Raw genomic sequence first — 8,588 nt, 5'->3', positions numbered from 1 at the left:
AGAGAAAGCAGAGGAACCTCCTACAGCTATTTTCTGTGATATCTTGAAATAAATGCTGTGGAAGATGCTGGCCACATCAAGAATTCTAATCACATCTTACTTGCTTTTCCAACTTTTAACTGTGGGCTTTCTGTCCTTATTTAAAAAGATAGACCAAAAAAAAGCCCCAGAGATAACATGTGCATGCTCTGTGCTGTTCATTTACTAACTATGCAGTCTAGATTTTCACTACTAACAGACAAAAAGAAAAAAAAGGAGCTTTGTGAATTCTGAAATATTGCTGACAGCTATACCATTTCTTTTTTAAACACAAGTATCTAGGGAGAAAGTTGCCCTTGGGTATTTCATTCTTTGTTTATAGGAGGAAAACAAAATTGGAGAACTGAAAGGTTTAAAAACCCTCCGTGGGCTGCGTGAAGGCCAAATACAGGAGGAGGAAAAGAAAACTATCATAGTGGTGTGTTTGCAGAACACCTGGGGCTCATCCCTCCAGTGGGCAAGGAAAGAGGAGACAAGTTTCGTTAGTGTTGCATGAAAAGGATGTGAACTCATCCAACTGAAGAGAAGTTTTGATTGCAGTTTTTTGGGAGGAGAAAGCAATCTCTGCACTTGGATGGCAAGGGGATACTTGGATTTGGAGCTTACTGTTCACCTCCTCTTGTCCCCTGAAACAAGCGGCAACCCCACTTCTCTCTGTCCCCAGGTGACTCACTGGGAGGGAGGGACTTGCTTGGGAGAAGGAGTGGAGGCTGTAATCCTTGCGGAAGGCACATGGTGCGTGCACCTCCGTGCTGCCCCACTCACCTCAAGCTGCCTGCTGATAGTGAGCCACCAGTGTGGTGGTGAGCCCCACAGGCTCTCTGTTCCTTTGGAAAAGACCCCAGGGTGCCGCACCAGCTAAAGAAAGAACAAAGGGCTCATCCCCACACCAAGAAATAGCTGCCAGGACTTCCCATCATGGGGACATGAAGTCACTAAGGGGGTGAGTCCCCTCCTTTGAAGGGGAGACTTCTGGGAGGATCCTGTCCCTGTCTGCAGGATGGAAGAGCTCCGTTAGCACAAGGGAACCTCTGTGGAGTTTCATCACTTTTCTCCAGGTTCTTTTGCAGAAAGGAAACTCCTAACTCAAACTGCGCATCGATGGTGGGAGATTTTGTTTGTTTTTCTGTTCCTTTTCTACAGGCTAAGGTAGACAAAAGTCCTCTTGGTACTATGCACCTTGAAAACATGGCAGTTATTTTCCAAAATCAGCGTCACTCCTGTCACATTCTAGTCTAACACTTGTATCCCAGTTTAAACTGTGATTCTGCCATTTATCCCAATTGATGTGGACTTTTTCTGACATTTATATGCAGAATAGCATGTCAATCTGTTTTAAGAAGTGTGGCATTTGTACACAATCCTCAGCCTGGCATGCTGCTTCTGTTTAGAAGATAATGGAACCCTGAGAATAGGCTGTCTCGTATAAAACTTAAAATAGTTAAGCAGTTCCCAGGACTGACCAAGGCTTCTCCAGAGCTACAGTTCTAAATGTATCCAGAGAGGCTGCCCTTTCCCTGTCTGTGTTTTAAGTGAAGTCTTACTCATTATTATGCAATATAATAAAATTGGGGGGGTGCAGAGGGGAAAGGCAAATCTCAGTCTTTAATTTTCACCTTCAGGTAGCAAGCGGCAGCATTTCTGCAGCTTCTCCAAGGCAATTATTCTCATGTGGACCATCATCTGTGTGCCTGTTTGAACAGTCCTTTGTCTCACTAAGTTCTCATTCCAGGCATGTCAGAATTATGCGGAAACGAGGTGGTTACTGTAAATAAACCTGAGACATCTGACCACAGGTTAAGCGAGGCAGAGCCCGTTGTGACTGCACTCATTGTGCTCAATAAAGTCACCCTAGGATAAATTCTCCATCCCTTCGTTATTCAGATTCCATCTCCTGCCTTCCTTTTCCTGTTAACTGTCAACTCTCTCTGTGTCTGCACTGTAAACAAAAGCTCATGTAAAATCCATGAGTAAGCGTTAGAAATAGGTAGCTCAGATGCCTACAACAGCACAACTGCACTAGAAAAGCTCAACGTTTCTAAAGTAAACATGGACTGACCTGTGCCTCTTAAAATTACGTACAACTGAAAAAGGACGGGCCTGTTTTCTCTAGAAATAAATAATTTTAAACTTGCATCCATACTCCCCTGAATTTCTCCCCTCATGCTTCCTGCGGAATGCACACACTGCCATTATGTAAGTGTCCGTAATCTCAGCAGGAAATCTATAGGGTTCATTCAAACCACCCACATCTGTACTAACGCACTTTTAAGGAAGGAAATGTGAAACCCATAAAGCCTGCTCTGTGCTCAGTGCTGAACGATGGGTGACCTCATCTGGAGTATTGTGTCCAGTTCTGGAATCCTCAACATAAGAAGGATATGGAGCTGTTGGAACGGGCCCAGAGGAGGCTATGAAGGCTGCAGCACTTCCCAAAGCATTTTTAATTGTCTTTTTTCTACTTGCAGAGCTACTCAGAGTAAAAGAAATCATGAAAATCACATTAAAAGAATCATTAGGCTAATATCTATGGGAGGATTCTTTTAGGTTCTGCAGGACTCCTTCCAGAAAGAACTTGCGACTTTCTGGTGAATATGCTTCTGCCTGTCCCATAGACAATCGAATCCAAACCAAAAGGAACCATGAAATTGTCAATAGAAAGTTGTGTGTGTCCTGCAATATTTTCATAGAATCACCAGGTTGGAAAAGACCCACCTGATCATCGCATCCAACCATTCCCAACACTAATTTTCTTGCACATCTCTCTCCTTTTGCACATCTCTGATAAAAGAAACCCAATTCAAAACATTTAAAGCTCTGATTTAGAAGGGAAAAACGCAACGTATCTTCATTGTAACAAAACTGGGGTTCCATATAAGTAGAATTGCTGGAGGTGGTCAGAATTTCAAAATGCTGCTTTATAGAACAACCAGCTTTTGAAAACATTGCTGGGAAAAGAACAATGGTCAAGGGTTTTTTTTCCATTTTTTGAAAACGTTCGCCATTGTTTATTTACAGTTGTCTCATATAAAAATGTATTTTATTTAAAATATCAAAACTGCTATTAGCTGCATGCACGTGATAGTCACTTCATATGCTGGAATGTAGCATCCTGAATGGCATCGCTGGATTAGAGGAGTGATCTCAAGTAAATTGCAAAAGGATGTATAGGAATGACTCAATGGCACAAACAGGCGGGGAGAGGTCAGGAGACCCAGTGGTACTGTTCCCAGAGAAGCTGTCTGAAGAATACACAGAAATAGCACTTGAGTGAGAGATACTAACAATAGAAAAAGAAGCACGATGGGGAAGGTCAGAGAGCTGCAACCCATTTATTTCCCTGCAATGACACCACAGGCAGCAGAATATTATCTCAGAGGGTTGAGAACTATAAGCTTAGAACTTTCATTTCCAAGAAGTTCTTCCAGCATTTCTAATGGTTCAACAAAAGGCCCAGGCTGTTCACCTCGGAGCGTAAGCCTGGAAGAAACGTAAGTATTTCTGAAAACTCAGCTGGCAAGGCTACATCAAAACAAGTGATTTTCTGCAGGCACAGGAGACTGATCGCTTTGGATGAGTTAATAGTCGTGTGGTTCAGAATTGTTTTGAGTTTGAATCATGGAGTTTTGGAATCAGAACAGCAAAGTGGTATTTAATAGAGGGATGTAGTATTTAATGCTCTGTATCTAATAGCATCCTGTATGTGTTAAAGAATACAATGACAGTACCTGGAAGGAGTTTCTGCCATCACAGCAATTAGTTTTTAATCTGTCCATCAATACATACAAAGTCATACTTCTAAGTACTGTGAAATGTAACTTTTTCTTTTTGACTGTGCTTGAATGGCAGCTCATGAGCAGCCATCAGATATTAATGACTTTCAGTTACCGTTTTGAAGCTGACAAACTAGAAATATCTGTCCTGACTCCTGAGGTCTTTGCTTGTGTGCTGCTGCTACGTTTTTCCATAATTGATAGAGCGCCTTGTGTTATAAGCTGAGCTGTCAAGACTAAGATGACAGAACTCATCTTCATGTTGCATTTTGTAAAGGACATTTAAAACTCGTGAGCTATGGAGCAACAGCTTAAGTCAAAGACAGATGTGGTGCTACCCCAGTGAGGAATGCGGCTCAGCTAACTCCTAAAAAAGAATTAGGTTTGGATTTTTTTTGTTTCCTTCCTTTCCAACTGCAGAAGAATGCATAAATTGACGCTGCTGCAGCCCCACCTCAAGTGCTGTGTGCCGTTTCGGGCACAACAGTATAAAAAGGACATCAAGCTGCTGGAGGGTGTGCAGAGGAGGCCACAGCACCTGTGGAGGGTCCAGAGGAGAAGCTGTATGAGGAGCGGCTGAAGTCACTTGGTCTGTTCAGTCTGGAGAAGAGGTGGCTGAGGGGATCCTCAGAGCATTTTACTGCTTCCTCACAAGGGAAGAAGCAGGAGCAGGTGCTGGTTTCTCTTTGGTAACCAATGAGAGGACCTGAGGGAATGGGAGGAAGATGTGCCAGAGGAGGCTGGGGTTGGATATTAGAAAGAGGTTCTTCATTCAGAGGATGGTGGAGCACTAGAACAGGCTTCCCAGGGAAGTAGTTGTGGTGCTAAGCCTGAGAACATTCAAAAAGCATTTAGACGATGCATTCAGACACATGGTGTAAGTTTTGGGGTTCTCCTATGCAGGTGTAGGAGCTGGACTTGACGATCCTTGTGGGTCCCTTCCGACTGAGGTGGTTCTGTGATTCTGTGAAACGTTGGTTTCAGTTTCCGCATCCCTGGAGGTGTTCAAGGCCAGGTTGGATGGGACCGTGGGCAGCCTGATATGGTGGGAGGTGTCTCTGCCCATGGCAGAGTGTTGGAAGTAGATGATCTTTAAGGTCCCTTCCAACCCAAACTATTCTATGAATCTATGATTAAATACTACATCCCTCTATTAAATACGACTTTGCTGTTCTGATTCTAAAACTCCGTGCTTCAAACTCAAAACAATTCTGAACCACGTGTCTGTTAACTGATACAAAGCGATCATTCTTATCTGCCTGCAGAAAATCACTTGTTTTGATGTAGCCTTGTCAGGTCAGTTTTCAGAAATACTTACGTTTCTTCCAGGCTTACACTCCAAGATGCACAGCCTGGGCCTTTTGTTGAACCATTAGAAATGTTGGAATAAGTTCTCTTGGAAACAAAAATTCTAAGCTTGAGTTCTCAACCTTCTTGTTGAAAAGACAACAATTAAAAATGCTTTGAGATCTGTGTTAGAAATCAATTAATGAAGTGGAATTATTTTCTTTGATACCTGATAAAGAATTAGCTGCACATTTTTCATTCTTTTGACAAAAATGGTTTCCTGCAGCAGGAATATCTGTCTATTCAGAAAGTTTTGCGGTGGATGTGTCCACGCACCCAGTTAAACAACAGCAGCTGGAGTTACCACTCATTTATGCCTTCAGGCATTGCTAGTTTTTGTTCAACAGCTTACAGTTTATATAAAACTTGACAGAAAACTGCTAGCCAGGCAGTTTCTTCTTTACACTAACACAGGTGAGTGAATACTGAAAAATTACAAGATTTTGTGTCTTGACAAATGTCTATTGCAAGATGAAGGGAAATAGCTTTATTTTGTTATGCTGTATTAGGGAGGAGGGAAAAAAGCATTTGTGATATCTGGAAGTAACTTTTCCCTTTCTTTTTTCCCCATTCAGGCAACTCCCATGATTTGAGACTGAGGCCACAGTTCTGAGGGCATCTTACTCAGCATAGGATTTGATTAAAGACCTTCTCACCCTCAGCCTTTTGCTTCCATTGCTCTTCTTGCCACTTTTGATTTTCCAGTATAACAATCAGTGGGCCTTTGCAGTAAGCTGCATCGGAAAACTAGCCCATGTTGAAAACACTTTGCACTTCAGCCTTCTTTCCCCGGGATTATTTTTTAACCCCTACTGATTTTGATTGCCATTCAGTGTTTGGCCATCTGGACAGCTGCACATGAAGTGGGACGTGAATGAAGAAACTGGGGTAAAGTGGGAGGTCCAAAAACCTGCTTAATCAAACACTGCTCCCAAGGGAAACATGACTTAAGGGACAAAATATGACTAACTAGGGAGAGAGAGTTGAGGGGAAAGTTCACCTGTGACGTGAAGAAAAAAGGAGAGAGGGAGGAGCAGCAGTGACTAAGACTGCCAGCTACTTGTTTCACCTAAACCAACCCAGATAAATAACTATTCCTTTTTATGAGACAGATGCTGTTGGCCCCTTTTCAAGGTTCTTTCTGAATGACTAGCAATTCTTTGGATTCCTATCCAGTGAAAAAGGCAATTATCTTATGCTGGCACTACTCTTGCTTCCTGTCACTTGAGCACATCTAAATTTCAGATAGCTTGATAATATTCTTAATTATCAATTCTTCATGCTAAAGCCCATTGAGAACTCTATGAAAGGTATGACTAGTAGTGTGTTGGTAGAATGTACTCATTTAAATACATAAAATGTGGGAAATACAGGTTTCGTGCAAGCTGGTTTCTAAAGAGCTCTGTATACTGAAATTAATTGCAAGGATAATGTCATAAAACCATCTCTTTGCAATTGTGTTGATCTTTACTTCCCAAAATTGAGTTTTGGTATGATAATAAACTGAGAACTGAGTCCCCACTTTACACTTACAGACATATTTTATGCTGTGCACTGCATTAAGCCATTTATTTTTTGTCTTGGTAAAACAATCCTCTCAAATCTCTGTTTCTTAGGAGCAGCAACGGTGATGGGTGACATTTTCCTTGTTCCTTCTGGGCAAAGAGAGGAACTTCCGACCAGGATCACAGTGAGGGCTGCAAGAGCAGTGTCATGATCGGTGCCTGCTCTAGGCGACCTCATCAAGCACAGGAGATGGGTGAAGCTCCCTTGAACTAGGGGGAGGTCATCTGTTGGATCACAGGTCCTGGTTCTCCTGGAAGACTCTGCAACAGCAGTGTCTCAGAGGGCAATGTGGAAGAGGGAGAAGCAATCCAAGAGATCTTGTGGGCATCAAGGATAATTTTTTGGATAAAGGCGCTGAACAAACTGCATACAGGAGGTGCTCTCCTGGATACTTAGGAACAAGAGGGAGCTGCTCAGCGAATAACGGTCAAGGGCAGTTCTGGCCGCAGTGGCTGAGATAGCAGCACTTAGGATCCTTTAGGAAAGGGTGCAGCTGTTACAGCTGGGAAAGCAGGAACTGCCATGATGGGGATTTGTCTGAGACAGCAGGTGAGTCTCAAATCAGCATTGATTTATTCTGTGGCTACAAAATAATCAATCTGTTACTAACTAAAAATTACGCATTAATCAAACATCCGCCAAGCCTTATTAGATACATGATAGGGTAACTTTGATACTGAGTTGCTGGCTACAATCACTGCTGGTTTTAGTTCTTGGCTTTCTTGCAACTAAGGAAGGCAAGAAGGCATTACAAAATATTCCCTACTTTCAGGCAGGCAGTTCTGTGGTGGCACAAGGCAAACAGGATGCCTTTTGGAAACAGGCTTTCATATGAAAGAAGCAAGGAAGACACGGAGTAGAACAAAGGCTCTGACTTTAGGGAGCAAACTTCGGCTTCTTCAGTGATCTAGTAAGCAAGATGTCTTGGGAGGCTGTCCTGAAGCACTGAGGAGCCCAGGAGAGCTGACAGATCTTTAGGAACAAACTAAAAGCAGGATAATGGCCCAACCTAAAATGGAAGGTGGGACCTCAGCAGGCCAGAGGAATGGGCGAACAGGAACCTCATAAAATTCAGCAAAGCCAAACACACGGTCCTGCCCCTGAGATGGAGTAACTGCATAAATCAGTACAGGCTGGAGCCTGAAAAATTAAGTAGCAGCTGTGCAAAAAAGGCTTTGGGGTCCTATGGACAAGACCAGTATGAGTCAGCAATGGGCCCTTTCAGCGATTAAAGCTAACAGAAAGCTGACAGGCTGGGCTGCATTAGCAAGACAATTACAGCCAGCAGATCAAGGGGAATGATTACTCCCCTCTACTTGGCACTTGTGAGGCTGTATCTGGATTTCTGTGCCAAGTTTCAGGCCACCCAGTATAAGAGAGAGATTGACAACTCAGATGTAGTGCATTAAATTTTTTTCTGTTGGGATACTAAGTCACAGAAATTGGAAGCAGGAGAAATTGCTTGGAGCGTCACGTAATACAGATTTTTACCTTGAAATTGAGTTAATTTTTATTTAAAAGTCACAGCACTGGGTACAAATTTAGTCCATATCCCTGCAACTTTCACACAGGAAGCATATTCTCACTTTGGCTTACTGAGTAACCCAGGTACTTAAGGTACTTGTTTTGCCTCAAGGTACTTGCGGGACAGCTTGTTCTCAGCTCACACAGCAGTTGCTGTCCTCAGTAACTGGCTCATTAGTTTTTAGCTACTTTGCTAATTTTGGAAATAGCAAATCTCATTACAACAGATCTCAAGACTTACCAGATTTCCTTGAAACCAACTTCAGCTTCCTTATACTTGATCTCACACCTGAACCTCAAAAGAAAACACCCTATGCCTTCCAAACATGACTCTTAGAA

This window comes from Phaenicophaeus curvirostris, chromosome 5, assembly GCF_032191515.1.
Source record: "Phaenicophaeus curvirostris isolate KB17595 chromosome 5, BPBGC_Pcur_1.0, whole genome shotgun sequence".
NCBI lineage: Eukaryota > Metazoa > Chordata > Aves > Cuculiformes > Cuculidae > Phaenicophaeus > Phaenicophaeus curvirostris.
This window is presented reverse-complemented; position numbering follows the sequence as displayed.